General features: G+C 39.3%; 1 long non-coding RNA gene across 1 annotated transcript; it reads right to left on the reverse strand.

Moving 5' to 3' along the window:
* Nucleotides 1–5,626: 5,626 nt before the first annotated feature.
* LOC111871903 lies at nt 5,627–11,121 on the reverse strand. The gene is made up of 6 exons (XR_002844122.2): nt 10,911–11,121; nt 10,449–10,582; nt 9,345–9,497; nt 8,036–8,119; nt 6,965–7,046; nt 5,627–5,725 (listed from the first exon to the last, which is right to left on the reverse strand). It is a non-coding gene; the product is annotated as an uncharacterized LOC111871903 (long non-coding RNA).
* Between the last annotated feature and the right edge of the window lie 7,189 nt (nt 11,122–18,310).

Genomic DNA, 18,310 nt, shown 5'->3' on the forward strand with positions numbered 1-18,310 from the left:
GAGCAGCCTGTGTTGCAGCCGGCGGTGGCATTTTCGAAAATCAGCTTTAAGCACCAATCAATTCAAATTGAACGTAATTTCACGAAGTTAACTTTACATTCATACATTAAATGTATCATGTATTATGCTGCTTTATTATTTTGTTCCGTTTATTGTCAGTAATCCTTACCTCCTATTCTGAGTTTTAAGCAGTCATAACTCTGTAACCGTCCAAAATCGGACACATGTTTATATGAACTTTTTTGATCACAAAGACCTAGGAATCGCCTCCTGCAGTTATGCCCTAAAGTCGTGAAACATCCTGTGTATATATATCAGAATTTCAATGTTCATTATATTTGTTCAGTTAAATTATTATTTTGGCCACATTATTATGTTTAGTATTGAATTTGGAAACATGATCATGTTTCAGATCATGATGTTTGTCAGAGTTCTGCAATTATTTTATTGCTTTTCATATATTATTAAATGCAATCTTAATCTTGTTAGCAAGAGTGTGTATCAGATTCTCGAGTTTCATTATACTACTGAAATTAATAACCAATGGAAACCTCAGTATTATTACNAATGAATGAATAACATATTAATGTAACTGAAAAGCTATTTTTTGTGTAGCTTTAAAGTATAAGTTATAGGCAAAGTTATGAAGTTGAATGCAAGTATCTCTGTTGGAAACATAATTTTCTTTCAAGTTTACCCACCATCAGCTTTCTTAAATACAAATGTTCTATATATATTATAGTTCAAATATCCATTGCATTTCAGTAAGGGGGTGTTGAAGTGATGTAAATGAAATGTTCTTATTTTATAGGCACTGGTGAGAAACTTTCTCCCGATAAATAATGTTGCAACCTGATATCTTGTACTGCAGAGGTTCTTACTCCATTGTGTGTTTTCTGTTTTCGAACTGAGTTTGATATTATTTAACTCATTCCCCTCCAGATGGTTTTGAGCGAAGTGATATTAAACTCAGTTTGAAAACAGAAAATACACAACGGAGTAAGAACCTCTGCAGTACAAGATATCAGGTTGCAACATTATTTATCTGGAGAATGTTTCCCACCAGTGCCTGTAAAATATGAACATTTCATTTACATCGATTATTAAATCTAGCAATACGTGTGAACCAGTGATTTTGTGGGAGGGAACAGTAAAGAAATGCTGGTGGTATAATAGCATACTTTCTTACCGACAGGGCTGGTGGTAACATAGCATACCCTCTTACCGACAGAGCTCTCGGCACTAGCGGCAGCTATTTTGTAAAAAGAGAGTTCCCTATTTTATACAATTACTTCTCAAACAACCACTTCTGCAGTCCAGACACAGCTGACATATTTCGTGTACACGTATTTGTCAATTTCTGCACTAGTTGTGTTCCCAAAAGGAGTCACAGGGGGTGCAATGACATAAATGACATCAGGCAGGCCGAATTTTCTCTCCTCCCTTTGCATTCCTCCTCCACACCTGCACAGCATCTTAATCCCCCTTTCTTCCAACCTCTCTGATGGGCCAGCAGGCAGTTCATACTAAAGCAAGTGTTAATAGGTCTAAATTAATTGACTGCATTATAATGAAACAAGACGTTTCTAACTTGCATATACCAAGGAGTACCTGTACTTATGTAAGTGTGGCAGGACAGAACTACATTTTCGCCACTGTCTTATGGAGGCATTACTTTTCAGCATACACTTCCAGGATATATGTTACTAATACCAAAGCCCACCAGTGGACACATCATGATCCAGCCTTACACCCAGTTTTGTCAAGATCTGGTTTGATATCTTCTTTCCACCACGTTTGCTTTGCCAAGTGGATGCTTTCCAGCATGTTCCAACAAAAATATTGTATGCATTTGTGTTCAATTCTTTATTGGAGTCCGTCGTAACACAACAACATAACGGTAAAGGTTAAAATTACCTAGCTACATGTTTCGGCTACTTAAAGCCATCATCAGGCAAAACACATGATTACTAATTGTGTCTGAATATAGTAATCACGTGTTTTGCCTGATGATGGCTTTAAATAGCCAAAACATGTAGCTAGGTAATTTTAACCTTGACTGTTATGCTGTTGTGTTATGATGGACTCCAATAAAGAATTGTATATAATAACACAACAGGATGCACAAAATTAAAAGTATCTGTGTTCCCCCATCTGAGCTACAAGTCTTTGACGTAACTTTCCTGGCAAAACTGGAAAGCTGTATAATCATCACGTTCCTTGGTGGGGACATTGTGTGCTATAACACGGGGTTGTAGTCTGGCAGGCAGATACCAGGGTTCTGAAGAAACACCACGCTGCAGTCTGATAGGTGAATACTAACATTTTGGTGGAATGTGTGCCTCCAGCTTTAGGATGACTCCAGATATCAGACAGATTACGTATGTACAGATGTTTGACCTGTTCCTTTCGAAGCATCATGTTGTGTTTGCAGTCACAATATGAAATCGGGTCATCCACAAACAGCAGTTTCATTTGGCTGATGATATGGGATATGATACTGTGTAGGTTAGTAGAAGTTTAATGACATTTCAGAGGAACACATTGCCTTCAGCTTCAATTTTCCATCCTGAAGATGGAGGAAGTATATTTGTCTGCAGTGTTGGTAAAAACAAATTACACAGCATTACATTTCAGAAGACTTATCCTCAATAATACTGCTGAAAAGTCAGGATGTGATAGAATGCATGTAGTAGAAGTCTACCCTTACGAATGTGGCAGTACATTCCTCCAAAATGTTGGCAGACTCCTACCCACCTACACAGCGTCACTTCCAACTTCTTCATTATCGCTGCCGTGAATATCTCAAATCTCGCACATAATAATGGTGCTTGTAGATGACTGTACTTCCATTTATGAAAAAGAAATATTGACACACTACAACCATACAGTAATTGTGCTGTACTGATTAAACTGAACTGTGATCAGTGCAGATGAATTACATTACATAATGAAATCAATTCTCAGAGCGTTAACAAGTCTTCATCACAGTAGTGAGTCTGTTAGGAATATGTACAAATTAATAAATGGCAAGTCTACCATTGCAGCCATTTAAAGCTATTGGCCTGACGCTTCAGTGGCCCTGCCTGGGCTCCAAATGCACATGGCCACCTCAAGTTTACAGTGAAACTTTTAGTGCATTCAAATATATCATGAAATTTAAGCATTTTTGTGTCATTTTTCATAAAGATGATAAAGATGATTTAAATACTACACCAAGTAAAACTATTTTATTGTATCTTTCTCAGCAGGATACTGACCAATAAAAAAACAAAATCTTCAGTTTCTTTTGATAGGTATGTCATACCTTTTGTTTGAAAACAATTTACTGAAAAATTAATTACCTACGGTAAGGACAGAGAGTAATGACCATCAATTACCATAAGGAGACTGCTCTGAGTGAGAATGTTACAAACTAAAATCAACTCCACACATAATTCCAACCTTGCAAGTAACCACACTAACTGAACAACATATTCTGCATGCACCTAATGGAGTAGGTGTACATGTTTTAAATTATAATCCCTATATCATGAAGAAATACACAATGTAACAACTTTTGTAATAATGTTATTTCAAGTTAATTTCTATTAACAAAGACAAAACATACTGAAACTTAAATAATTAGGTGGCTGGAATGAATGTCACTGAGGTTGTCAACTTACAGTTATACATTCCTGATATCAAGGAAAATGTAAGTTTGGAAACACCTGTAGTCCGTCTGTGTACCTTCTTAAGTGAAGATTAGTAACACATCAGGATTACAATTCAGACTTCAGATAATGTTCGGCATTGACTTATATATTCATTTTGGGTTCAAATCATTATCACTACCTCCAAGAAGATGCCTTAAGATCAGTCTTACACAGTTTCATGACCTGATGTTATTGTTATGTCTTTCGAGTTTTTGTATACCTACAGAAGACTCTTGATCATCTGCATGTGAATTAAACACAGGACTCTTATAACCACATATAAGATTTGTAACCACCGTCCAGTGTGATTGATAAAAGTTGTTTTTAATTTTTCATCATTTATGTTTCAGTCAAAACGACCATCTTCAGAAGGATATTATTATCACTTATGGAAACTACTGTTACATGTCATAGATATATATGTTATATCATTTAACGAATATTACGATGTCCATTGAGTTGTTAAAATATCTAAAATTATTACAAAGTGTAAGGACATGAAACCAAATTGGTTCTAGTTTAAAACAAATACTGAACATTATTTTGTAAACAGACTAACTGTAATAATTTTTTGATGTTTTAACAAATTAATGTACATCTTAATAGCAGTTAAAAGATATAACATATATTTGTATGATATGTAACAGTAGTTTCCATACGTGTTGATAATACCCTTCTGAAGATGGTCATTTTGACCAAAACATGTAAAGGATGAAAAATTAAAGACAACTTTTATCAATCACACTGGAAAGTGGTTAAAACTCTTACATACAATTACTAGTGTGACAGACCAAGATGAACCAAGTTACTTTTATAACCCATTACAAATGATTCAGTGATGTATCAGTGGTGATTTACAATGATTTGCAGTAGACTGTACATCTTCTGATTCTGTTGCTTGTATAATTTTACAGCTTTTCATAATGGCCTACAACTTAACAAGGGTTTCTTTCTTCCCTTGGAAGGATACATGTCACACTGTTTAGTGACGAAATTGCAGGCTTGAATGCAGCATGGATGGGGGGTACACAATACTGCTATTGCAATCAAGAAAGGCCAAATATAATTACTTCATGTCTGATTTAGCTTAGAGGCTGTTCATCTGGCTCAAGTCCTATAAGCAAGCAACTAATCACCAGAAATTGTACTTTTCAGTTTACAGGTGCCAACAGGTTACCTAAGGAAGCAGGAGAACCACTGTACTCATTTGAATGTGACATGAACTCTGTAGCCTTCCTTCCAGTACACACAGGCACTGTCGGCAGCTGCAAGCTGTGTTTTATTTAAAAACAGAGATGATATTCCAGACAGTAAGAAACAATAAAAACATATGTCCATGCCAAAGTTCAGAGTTGGTGCCAGCATATTTCATGAAGAATTTGCAGTTTGGTTTTTGAGATGGTTACCCTGAAAAAGAAAGAAATAAAGAAAATGTAGTAATGCTCATGTTAAACTTGAAGATCTCACAAAAACATCACATGATGGTTTTCTTTTTGAAAATGAAATTTCATATTCTGCATAAAAAAACAGGAATTTTTAGTAAAGCTTCACAGTATCAAGGAGGAAAGTCTTATTAATCAGTCCATCATTAAAATGAAACTTTATGGTGTACATTCTACAAATTATAACAAGACAAGTGACATGCTCAGAGAAAAACAAATATTTACTTTGCAGCAGTATAATCACCATATGACATTATCAACATTACTATATGGCTTCCCATCTACTCAGCCTCTAAGTTAAAGCTATGAATTACTGTTATTTGCAATATCAAGATTTGACAAATTTTGAATTGAGTTCACTGGTCTCATCTAGTAATCTGTGTTCTCATGTCTAAGTCTGTCAGTTAATGAATACAATTTTTTTTAATTAGAACTGGTTGTTCTTTTCAATGAATGCAGACAAAAAGCATATGCATGTTTGTTTACTGCCACTAAGGACCACAAATGGAGACTGCATTTCTTTCTGCTTCTGCTGCAGGAGGCTAAGCGTTCCGAGTGGGTGTCTGTTGAGCTCATCTGTTTCATCAACTGGGGGGGGATTAATCTTCTTCAGATGGGGCACAGTCTGTTTGCCCTTACACACTGTGTAATATCTGCAGCTCTTGTCACTGATTATCCTAACAGCTGGCCAAACTTTAAGTTATTCTGCTGCTTGAAGTCATCAATTTCTCCCAATTTCCAACCCATGGTCTGTGTCTATGTTTACTAGCCTAATGACAAATGAACAAATATACTGTGTGTTTTATGAGGAGGCTCCATCTGCCTTGTCACAAAGTTGCAGTATTCGCTTCTGTCCCAGGACTGAGGCTACTGTGTATGTTTGTAGTCAGCAGAAAATGAATGCACAAAAAGTGTGGATCGATATCTATCTGCTATGTGGAATCGTGGACATGTAACGATAACGAAAATTTGATTCCTTATGGAGCACCATTTAGAAATAGCATCAGATGGTTTCACAGTCTCATGTGCAGCACGTCCTTGTATAGAACTTTCTAGAAGTTATTCAGTGCATGTTTCAACCTATAAGGTCATCATCAGGTGTTTTAAAATCATAAATTATAAACGAGGAAACTGCTGTGCTTCCATATTGTGGTTGTTGGTCATCACTATGCCGTTTTTTCTATGTGCATGTATATACAAAGTGGCTGGTTGATCTGCCTGCTGTGTTATGCAGTGCAAGAGGGACACGCAGCATAACACAACAGGCAGAACAACCCGCCACTTCATATATACATGCGCATAGAAGGGATCGTGTAGTGATGACCATCAACCACAATATGGAAGCAGAGCAGTTTCCTCATTTATAATTTTAAAACACCTGATAATGAACTTATAGGTCGACACATGTAGTGAATAACTTTTAGGAAGTTTTACAGAAGGACATGCTGCACGTGAGACTGTAAAACAATTTCGTACTAAATGAAGTGCAGCAGGGTGCTACAATATACTAAAGTAAAGTAAAGCTATCCTTGTAACAGGCCGTGGAGGCCCATAGTGTTGTGAGATGTTGAGGTTCCCAAATTTTCTAGACAACTGGCTCACAGATGGCAGCAAAGTTGTCAGCCCTACGTGCCGGCCGCCCTTTACCACCAAGAATATTCCTTGTACTCATTTCTATTAGAGGCTAAGTTGACCCCAGGGCCATTGTGCGGCTGGATGGATTAGGTCAACTGAAGAAATCCAAAGACTTCATTGGGACTTGAACCCATGACCTTCCAGCTTGTATTAGAAATAAGAGCTCATGACCAAATCTGGACTGATACTCACTCCTTCCTGTTCAGTTTTCTTCATTCGTTTCTCCACTTTATTTTTGCCAGGTCCCTTTCCATGAAATTCATAAGACAGGTATCTGAAATTAGAAATAGAGACAACATTAAAGTCATCCTGTAATCCTGAAGTTTCAGCTAGAAAAAAGGGTATGATCCATACATAGTTCAATCTGTTATTTTGTGAAATAATAAAAATATGTAACATTCTGTTTTCCAACACAACTTAACAGCCAATAACCAGAAATGGGAATGCTAGAGCACATTAAAGTAGTAGGGACTACAGGACAACTTAGGTGACTTAGTATGCAGCCACCTGCTCACGCTAGTTCCTCGCTTGTGGATTTTTATACCCTGAAGATGGAGGTGGCATGTTCCTCCAAAACATCATTTTACTCAATATCTATGCAGTGCCACATCCCAGAATACGGCATTCTTCATGAGTGACATTCATTACATACCAAGACACTATACAGTAAAAAAAAAAAAGTAAAGCTATCCCTGTAACAGACCATGGAGGTCCATATGGTTGTGAGACACTCGGCTCACAGATGGCAGTGAGGTTGTCAGCCTTATACGCCAAGCTATCCCTGTAACAGACTGTGGAGGCCCATAGGGTTGTGAGATATTAAGACTCCCACATTTTCTAGACAATTGGCTCATCCATGGCAGTGAGGTTGTCAGCCTTACGCACCAGCCTCACTTTACCCCCCACAAAAATTCCTGGTACTCATTTCTGTTAAGAGGCTGAGTTGGCCCCAGGGCCATAGTGCAGCTGGAAGGATTAGGTCAACTGAAAAAAATTAATGACCTCATCAGGACTTGAATCCACGACCTTCCAACTTGTAGCATAGTGCCTAAACCAACTATCCTACCACTACTAATATTAAACAGTAATGATTAATGTGTTTGTACTAAAACCCCTAACAAAACTGCAGTATATGATTAAATATGGTACACCATTTATGCAATACTTAAAATATAAAGCATGATTAAAAACGATACTAAAGTGTCAATATCTCTTAAACTGAATAGGCCTATGCTGTACATAAAGAATCTGCTAATGACTCACCAGTCTCAACTTCATTCCAAGCTCCATTTGCCTTCTTCCTGAGGTTTCTTCTCTTCAATCGTTTCCCTCCCAAAGTCCTGTAATCTAAATTTTGTATGAGATTAGCAGAACGCAAATGCGCAGTCCAAACATTACCAATTCAAAATTACCTTGAGACAGACTGAAATCTGAACTGTTTACCCACCAACAACTGTATAAAGAATTACTGCACTGTAAGGTATTGACTACACTGTGTAGGAGTCGAGCTTCTGAAATTAGTGGTTTTGAATAGTTCTGTCATCTGGGATATAATGCTGTGTAGTCTGTTGAAAGTCAGCAGACATTTTGCAGAAACATCTCGCTTCCATCTTCAAGGTTGAAGAATAAATCAAGCAAGAAACCAGCACTGGCAGGTAACAAAGCCAAGCTTCCTACCTGCTTCATGCTGGCTTCTTGTTTCATTTATTCTTTGACCCTGAAGACTGAGGTGACATGTTCCCCCAGAAATTCAGATGATACCCCAAAGACAGAATTCTTCTGACTATACTGATCATCTTGAAACTTCTTTGCCAAATTACCTTTTTAATATCATAGTATGCTTTAAAGTTACAGATCTATTAGAAACATACTCTCATTCTGCCAAGCAATGTACACCTGCCAAACTAATTCTGAGCTTGCAGTGAAAATATTGTGATGATTAACATTCAATTCACTTTGCAATGAATAAAATTACAAGAACTATTGGTTTTTCATTTAGTCATGTTCCGAGCTATTTATTCATCCCTATAACAATTTCACATATAATTCCTAGTAGCATCTTTTCTACCCTTGTATCATGCACATGGCACAGGGAGAAAAAGACTGGATTTGAGATTCTTGTAGAGAAGATTAAGAAAGGCACTATCTTCTGGGAAGTCTCATCCTCTAAGTCCACTGACATTCCTTCAAAATGCTTATGGACTTTACCACATTATACGGCATTTTATTTCAGAAGGACCCACTTGTCAAGAAGAAGANTAGAAGAAGAAGAACAAAAAGATTCTACCATCTCAACTATCACATTCTTATGTTATAACGAGTGCTTTCATTTTTAGTATTTCTGTTGGATGTTTCCAGTTCAGTAATTTATACATCCATTATCATGGAATTCAACTGTAATTAAAATATATTCTAATTCTGTTGCAGCTGCAGTAAATAACTGTAGATGGGCAATGGACTGTATCCAGTCTTGACACATGCTAAATCAAAGTGCCTTGCCAAGTGTACATTTATCTGCAGATGGTTATATTGCACTCATACATTTATCTGCGGAAGGTTATATTGCACTCACAAGCAGTTCCTGAGCGTCCTCATCCCTGTTGCCAGCCAGACCATAAGTGGGGATGTCACCCAGTGTGCGGCAGAATTTTGCTGTAGCATTCAGCACAATGGAACCACCTTCTGTGTTTCCTTCTGAGTTTCTCTCCAGTACTGACTCTGCCACCTACAAACATCACAAATCACAAACAGTTAAATTATGTAGCTATATAGCATTCTGTTTTGTAGTATCCATAAATGCAAAGCTGTCCGTATGCTTAACTAGTTATGCTCTAGATGGAGGTTAGATTCCAGCTCTATGCTGCTCACACCCGGGGAAACAGCCCCTGGTGCCTATTTGACAGGTGGCCATAACAGGGCTCAATAGCCAAAATACAAGAAAGGATGATAGTATCAAAAAAGGTAGAGCTCTCCCTGTAACAGGCCGTGGAGGCCCCTAGGGGTGTGAGATGTCGAGACTCCCATACTTTTTCGACAATAAGCTCACAGAAGGCAGTGAGGTTGTCAGCCTTACATACTGGCCGTCCTTTACCCCCCAAGAATATTCCTGGTACTCATTTCTGTTAGAGGCTGAGTTGACCTCAGGGTCATAGTGTGACTGGAAGGATTTGGTCAATCTAAAAATCCAATTACTTAACTGGGAATCAAACCCATGAACTTTCAGTTTGTAGCACAGTAAGAAAGGATGATGATATTACTTAAGTGTGAAGATATGATTTACTGGTTTGAGGCCCACCACAACAAACTGTGAGAGAAACAATTTAATAGCCCTCAGGTTAAATTACAATATACTCTATCTAGGGTACAATGGTTTTGTACAGTAACCAAGGAGGAAACATCATAATAAACTTTACTACAAAGTTCTGTGCAACATTTTATAACTGGAACATATGGAGACACTGTGTAGGAACTAAACATGGCACAGGATTCTGTAGCTAGGGACAATTTCATCACTTCCCACCACATATCCATAGGCCTGCTCCTCTCTTGTCTCAGGGAGAAAAAGCAGAGAGGCAGGGAAGGTGAAGATGGCCTTGATTGAACAAGATAAATGACCTCTACTACAGCCAAACATTTGTGAGAAGGATTAAAAAGGAAATCTGCTGATGTGATGTACCTTTTCTACACTGTTCTTTGATTCTGTAACAGCCTCCTGCAGCTTCGGTCTCCGTGCTTTCTTCAGGGCTACCTGTAGCTCCAGTTCGCTGTCATAGGGCTCAATCTTGATGTTGAACAGTATCTCTTCTGGAGCTGAAAGTTGTGTCCGATTGTTAATGACATTCAAAACTGCTCCTGCACCACATTTCCTTTCATGATTTCACAACACACTTCGTAGCGGAAACTATATAGTATCAAATGGCTGATGATTAGTAAATAATGTATTCAAAAGTCTTGGTGCTTGTCACCTGATTAGGGATACTAAGTCCAATCAACATTTGCCTGGTGGTACTGTGAAAAACCATGGGAAAACCCTAAGTCAGGTTAGCCAGATGTTCCAGGGGAGATTCATGAACACAAGAACCCAGTTCCCTTCTCTTTTTGAATTCGAACTAAGGAAGTAACATGAGTCTGTACTTACGGTATGATTGGGCGTGTTTATCTCTTCCTGTAGCAGTTCAATAATTTTTTGTGCTGATCTGAGTTCTATTTTAAATTTATGACAACAAGCCCTCGTTACCTCACTTGTTTCACTATCATTATTGATGAAAACTAGAGTGTCATCACAATTTACCACTGAACGAACTGCCATTTTGGATACCGCCGGTGAGAGTGATAATCGATGGATCAAATGTGATCGATCTCTCGGGAATTTCTTATGCAGCTCCTAATAATTTTGTAGAAACACCAAAATTATTCAACTTATAAAATAACTTATACCCAACATCACACAGCTCTCGTATGCTGAGTGCCCTTAAACTACAAGAACAAAAACAGAATTAATTTTGAACTTTGATCAAAGATAAGGCAAGGGTTGTACGTTTTAAACAGGATTGAAAGCTCAGTCGGTATAGCGACAAGCTACATGCTGCAAGAATGAGGGCTTTCATCCTGTCCTAGTCCTGTTAAATCCAACATACATTCTCGCAAGAGAATGCTTAAGGTTCATTAACTTCATTAATTCGTTAACCTCCCACCTATGTATAGGTCCCCAACTGCCCTCTCTCCTTCAGGGTGACACACAAAGCTTTCGTCCATGCTCGGTAGATGTCCGTCAAGTACCATACTCTCCGTAAGAAAAGTAAAAGAAGTAATTGCACTGATTATTAACAGTATACTCTGAGATTTAAGTTAAGATTTATATTAAGAATGTTGATTAAATGTTGCTTAACTTAGGTGATCGGACGATAAGTAGTGTATGGTCGTTAGCTTAAGTTAGGGCACGAAGAAGCGCAGTTGGTTTAGGAGTTATGTTTCAAGCCGGAAGGTCGCGGGTTCAAGTCCCGATTAGGTCACTGGATTTTTTTTTCAATTGACCTAATCCTTCCAGCCGCACTATGACCATGGGGTCGACTCAGCCTCTAACAGAAATGAATACCAGGAATTAATTAAAATTTTTCCTGGGGAGTAAAGCTCGGCCGGTGCGTAAGGCTGACAACCTTACCGCCATCTTTGAGCCGATTGTCTAGATAATGTGGGACTCCCAACGTCTCACAACACTATGGGCCTTCACGGCCTCTTACAGAGATAACTTTACTTACTTTTTTACTTTTATATATTAAGAATCGCTGGGTAACCGCTATTATAGAATAAGATATTTATAAGAATGTGCTGCAGAAGACGGGATGGGCAATGCCTAGGCCCTTTTTCTATTTACATAAATTTTTCTACAATAAAAAAACTCTTCATCGTCCTAATAACAGAATGAGGATTATAGATTGTTAACCTCTTCACTATGCGATTTTCTGGATGCTCGTCTACTTTCGCTGACAGCGCAGTCTTTATTGTTCGCTTAGGATGAGAGCCCTGCACGGTATCATTTTGATTTATTTGGAAACAAATTAAATCTACTTGTCATAAAAATATGAACTGTACTGAAAGTGAGAGCGTTTGGAAATAAAAAAATTGCCACTGTTCTTTGAATGCCAAATTTTGAAGATTTTTTTTTAGCCAATCGCATCATGTGCTGGATACCACTGTTGCTGTAATATTGCCTTTCGTTCCGCCGTCCTCATAGGAAAACAAGAGGAAATCATATATTTCCTTTTGTACATTATGTGAGGTTTAATCAAACAAACCCAAGACATTCAAATGTCCATGGTAGGGATAACTTAACTTCCAGGTTCAGCTGATGAAACATACTGGCAAAATATCCCTTAAATATGCTTAACAAACAAACTCCTTGGCTTTAGCCCGCAAGCGAACTATACCGATCGGGCGACCACCGCTTGTCGGAGAAGTTGGTGCCAACTTTAGTGGATAGAGGGTGTCGCGCGGTCAGCGCAACGAATTCCCACGGCAGTTAATTTTGGGTTTCTCGACCGAAGCCGCTACGTTTCAATCCAAGTAGCTCCTCAATTATCCTCACGTGGACCTCGTTCCAGACCCACTACTTCCCATAAAATCTGGTAGCGTCGGGAATCGAACCCGAAACCTCAGGATCTGTAGCCAGGAACTGTGACCACTAGAGCACAGAGGCGGTCAAATTTGTTTAAGGAAGACCAAGTTTATACATGGCAATTCCAGTATAAGAGAATTGTAGCATGTCATTTCCAACGAAATTTGAAAAGAGACTCTGAAGACAAGCGCAGTATTTCAGTAAGGGCTTTGAGAAAGCTAACCTTACGGTGACCAAACGTATACATTGTAATGACTGTAATAGAAGTTAAACATGTAAAGTTATATTAGACACTACCAAAGGATTAGTAAAATGCAAGGTTATATGTCAATGTTCAAAGAGGCCATTAAAATCACTCAAGTATGGAAAATATGTACATGGTAATGTGCCAGCGTAAGTTAAGTGTTACATGTAAAGTTCCATCAGAGTTTATCAAAGGACTTAAAAAAACTGCATAAACTTTCTAGAAGTTCTATGAGTTGAACCAACACACGCGAAATTGCTTGATAAAGTAATGGGTACGTCTTTCATACAAAGGCCAGTACTTTGAGTGCAGTTACCTCTCGAAATGTTTCCCTTCTTTCTATCAAAAGAAGAAGACATTCGTGTGTAAAACACCGAAAGCAATCCGCTCCTTGTGTAAACACGATACGGCAAGCAAAGCTATACGTGATTACAAACGTAAGCTGGAACGCAAGGCAAGGTATAAAGAGTGTTCTCTGTCAGTGTGAGGGTACACAGCTCTACTGCCCCAAAGCCGAGATCATGGAATTCAAGGTAAGAATTAAACAGCCATGTTAATATCCCATAAGAAGGAGCCGGGGTAGTGTAATTGGTATATCGACTGGCTAGGGCTGGACGACCGAGCGGTCGGAGTTCGAGTTCCGGTAGGACCAAGAATTTTCTCTTCTCCATGTCGTCCACATCGGCTCTGGGGCCCACCCAGCCTCATATCCAATGTGTACCGTTTTTTTGCCCTTGGATAAAGCTGCAGGGGCGCGAAGCTGACCACTCACCTCAAATTACTGCCGAGGTCAAGAAAATAAGGATCTATGCATCCACTCCTCCATACACTTTCATAGCTACTTAACGGAAACATTTACCTTTTTATCCTAATACTCCATAAGACAAAGGTTCCTGTGTTTAAACACCTCAACATGAAGTCGTAGAAGTAAAGCTCCACACAGTCTGTTTCTCAGCATCACATGGAACTCAGCGAGAAAGTTCACGTTGGAACTTCTTTTAGCTTTGGGTATGCATTTTACGGGAGGCTGCGGGGCCCGCGGCGAGGAGGCAATATTCCCCAGTCAGGAATCCGACGCAGACAGTCGATCCCATAATTATCCTTCAGTAATTTCATATATGTAATGGATTTTCATTAGATTTATGCTGTTATATCATTTCTTATTTTAGATGTCTTTATTTCCCCCTTCGCAAAGTCTCTACTAACACAAAGTAACACAGCAAACGTACCCCTGTCGTGATACGGACTAGTGTGGTCAGTGTTCCACAGAGCTCAGGCCTCGGAAACTAAATTTAAAGCTGATTTGTTTCCTTCTGCTCCGTCACACTAACAACACTACAAATGATAAAACAATTCCGTCCAGTGTGACTGGATTTTGTATAAAGTGTATATTACAAATATTGTATATTTATGTATTTTAAAAATCAAAACACCCAACGTAATAGTAGTTCCTAAAAGTATTGATGTTCTCTCTGCTGATGGTCTATAGGGACCGAAACATGTTATGGTGCTAAGAGGTGAAGCAGTTAAAGCTTCAACAGTCACACTGGACGGAATTGTTTTATCGTTTGTAATAAATTTAAAGCACTTATGAAGCACCTGCAAGTTCGAAATTTGTTTAAATTTTTTCTTCTTTGGTATGCTATAACTTCTTTTTTACTATGCTACAAGCAGGAAGGTCGCGGGTTGGAGTCTCGATGAGGTGGATATTTTCAATTTACGTATGCCTTCCAGCCGCACTATTGCCTTGGGGTCGACTCAGCCTTTAACATAAATGAGCACCAGGAATCTTCCTGGGGGTAATGGCGGTCTGTGTGTAAGGCTGACAAACTTACCGCCGTCTGTGAGTCGACTGACTAGAAAATGTGGAAGCCTCGACATCTCACAACTCTATGTGGCTTCACAGCCTGTTACAGGGATAGCTTTACCCTTACTTTATGACTTCACTTACAACGTGAATGCTGTCACAACTTCTCCTGGGCGACATTTATGGGAACAGAAGTCACGTCCTCTTTTACGCCGGCGGCGTGGGCCCTTTGGAATGCATTTGTTCAATAGGCTGATTCAGTCAAAGTCTATTTATAAGTTCTCCTTTATAGTTATGTGCCAGGATCGTGGAAGAGAGGATGGATTTTGTAAAAAGATAAATGAGCTTCAGATATTGCCACATATTGCAAAATGACTAATTTGTTGAAGAAGGTTATGACGTTTCAGTACTTTACGTCACTTGATTTCCAGAAGCCAACTGATCGCCGTTTTCTCATGTAACACCTTTGTCATGAGATTAGTACGTTAGTATATGGATGGGAGGCTAAAATTAAAATGCATCTTACAGAAATGCCGGTCACTGTAGCCCAGCGGTCTAAGGCATGTACTGTCTTCGATCGCTCGGAAGCCTGAATCGTGGGTTCGAATCCCACTTAGGGCATGGATGTTTGGTGTTTGTGCGTGTGTATGTATGTTTTTCTGTGCTTGTGTACAGGTAGAATCCTTGCGACGAGCTGATCACCCGCCCAAGGAGTCCTACCGAATGCCTAAGATGTAGTAAACTGAAGTGAAACGGAGAGTTTCATGGAGGTAGGCCAAGGCCCAAATTGGGGTTGTAGCGCCAAAGGAGGGGAAACAAATCTTACAGAAACAGGGCGAGAAATTAATTCGCCTGAACCAGAGTCACCTGAACACGAATTCCATAAAAGGCTAGAATTTCCTGAGTTGTTGAGCGTCTGCCAGGTTCTCGAATAGGGTTCTGTTCCAGAGAGACAGTTGCTTAGTTGTGATTCGGGCCTTCTTCGTCTGGAGGAACAGATATGCCTTACTATAGGATTCTGACGATGGTGTATAACACACAGAGATATTGGGTTTTCGGACTTTATCCATCGTCCTGGTTTTAAGATAACTAAGAAAAACACGACGTTTCGGAAACTGGATCTGTTTCCGTCCTTAGGTGAAGGAAAACACGTATTCTGTCTGGTCCCTTAGAAAGAGCTAGCCTCAATCACTGGACGATTCAAGCTCTTCCACTTAACATATGCATTTATTTATGGAAACGAAATAAAGACTTAATTATATGTAATCAATTCTTTCAGATTCTACTGCTGTTCGTCGTGGTGATGTTTGCGGCTCTGACCATCTCAACTGCTGCCCCAGGCTATCCCTGGTATCCACCGCCCCGCCCTAGTGTGCTAGGCGGGTTGCTGAATGTCAGGCTCCGAGTGTAATGCTTCATCTTCATTACTAAGCGACTGCATTAGCCTAATGTCAGACTCTTGTTGCTACTGTCACATGTAGCCCTGTATAGAAATAGAACTCGGCAGACGAACTGACTCAGTTGCTTATCTTGACATTGTATTCGCAAGGCATAATAAATACTATAAAGTAAACACTATACATATTATTTTGTTATCTTTTATCATAACATACCAAACAATGTCCTAGTATAATGATTAACAGTCCTACTTCATATATTTGAAGTATATATATATATCAGCCCGTCGAAAGGCTGCTACCTAACGCAAACAGAATAAACACAAACACACATCCATGCCTTGAATGAGATTCGAACCCACGATCGCACAGTCCGAGCGAGCGAAGACAGTTCATGCCTTAGACTGCGCGGCCACTGTAATCGGCCTTGTTGTAAAACAAAATTTCAAAATAATTTAAGACCTGAAGCTTCACGCATCTAAATTGATAAAATCTTTTCGGGCTGTCACCCTTGTCAACTGGTTAAAAATTACTGATAAGAACCTAATGAAGGGTACAGGGATGATCACTGAAACGTCGGTAATTTTTAACCAATTGGCGCGGCTGATAGACAAAGAAAATGTTATAAATTTCGAAATAAGTGTCTCAAATTTATATTGGCGCTGCTAAAGCAGCCAGTAAGAACACTAATTCTCGGAAGAGAACTATGAGTTTTGAGGTTTTCACGAGCGTGAAAATTTGGGTTTCGTCTCCTGCGTTATGGCACTGTATTGGCTTAGGTAGGTCCCTTGTCACCATGGCATGGCGCGTCCTCAGTTTGCGGATGGAGGAGAAGCCCTCCAGGATGAAGTGACAGGAGGTTGGAGAAAACTGAATAATGAGGAGCTTCATAACTTGTACGCTTCTTCATGTATAATTAGAATGATCAAGTCAAGGAGGATGAGATGGGCAGTGCATGTAGCACGAATAGGAGAGAAGAGTGATGCATATAGGATATTGGTGGGAAAGCCAGAGGGAAAGAGACCACAAGGAAGACCAAGGCGTAAGTGGGTGGATAGAGAAATAGGATGGAATGGTATGGATTAGATTGATCTGGTTCAGGATAGAGACCAGTGGAGGGCTCTTGTGAATACGGCAATGAACCTTCGGGTTCTATAAAATGTTGGGAAGTTCTTGAGTGGCTGCACAATTGGTAGCTTCTCAAGAGTCGCTCAGCTCCATAACTGAGTCGGGTATGCGGTCACCAACGTGTCGGAGATATGCATTAGTTCCATTCTGCACCATCCAAACATAAACCTAAAACCGATATGCCAATACAATTACACAATTCACAGGAAAAACGATGGCGGCATTTCTTCCCCATGGACAGTCTTACCCCCTACGTGAACTCCTCGCAAATACGGAGTGCACCCATAAAGCAGATTGAACTACCTTGATTTAATAAGGGTCGTGGAGGGGGGGGGCTGTAAAACCCGCCGGATAACTCCATTACAGGTCCCTGTCTGAATTTGGAAAAAACAGTAACAAATAAAAATTACTTTCTCGAAGTTAACAGCTAGTTAAATTCGGAGAATTCTTAGTATCATCCAGCATAGACTCTTCCATCTTCCTATCCCCCATTTATAAACATAAAAATTGAAATACACCATATGACAGTTTCACCTGTTGTTTTGTATGAAACTTGGTATCGCCCCATAGGAAGACCATAAATTGAGGATGTTTACAAAGAAAGAGCCGAGGAAAATATTTGGAACTATGGGACTGGAAGTAATTTGAGGCTCGATAAATCTTCATAACGAAGAAATTAATAATTTGTATCATCAAACTGTAACATGACCGATTGCAGTAGCTGTATGATCCAAGGCGCTTATGGTCTTCGATAGCTGAAACACTAGGATCATGGGTGGTCATTCCTTTCGGGGCATGGATATACGCTCTTGTACTCTCTGTGTTGCTGTTGTCCTTGGTGGGAGAT

Source organism: Cryptotermes secundus, unplaced genomic scaffold (genome assembly GCF_002891405.2).
Source record: "Cryptotermes secundus unplaced genomic scaffold, Csec_1.0 scaffold1526, whole genome shotgun sequence".
Taxonomy (NCBI): Eukaryota; Metazoa; Arthropoda; class Insecta; order Blattodea; family Kalotermitidae; genus Cryptotermes; species Cryptotermes secundus.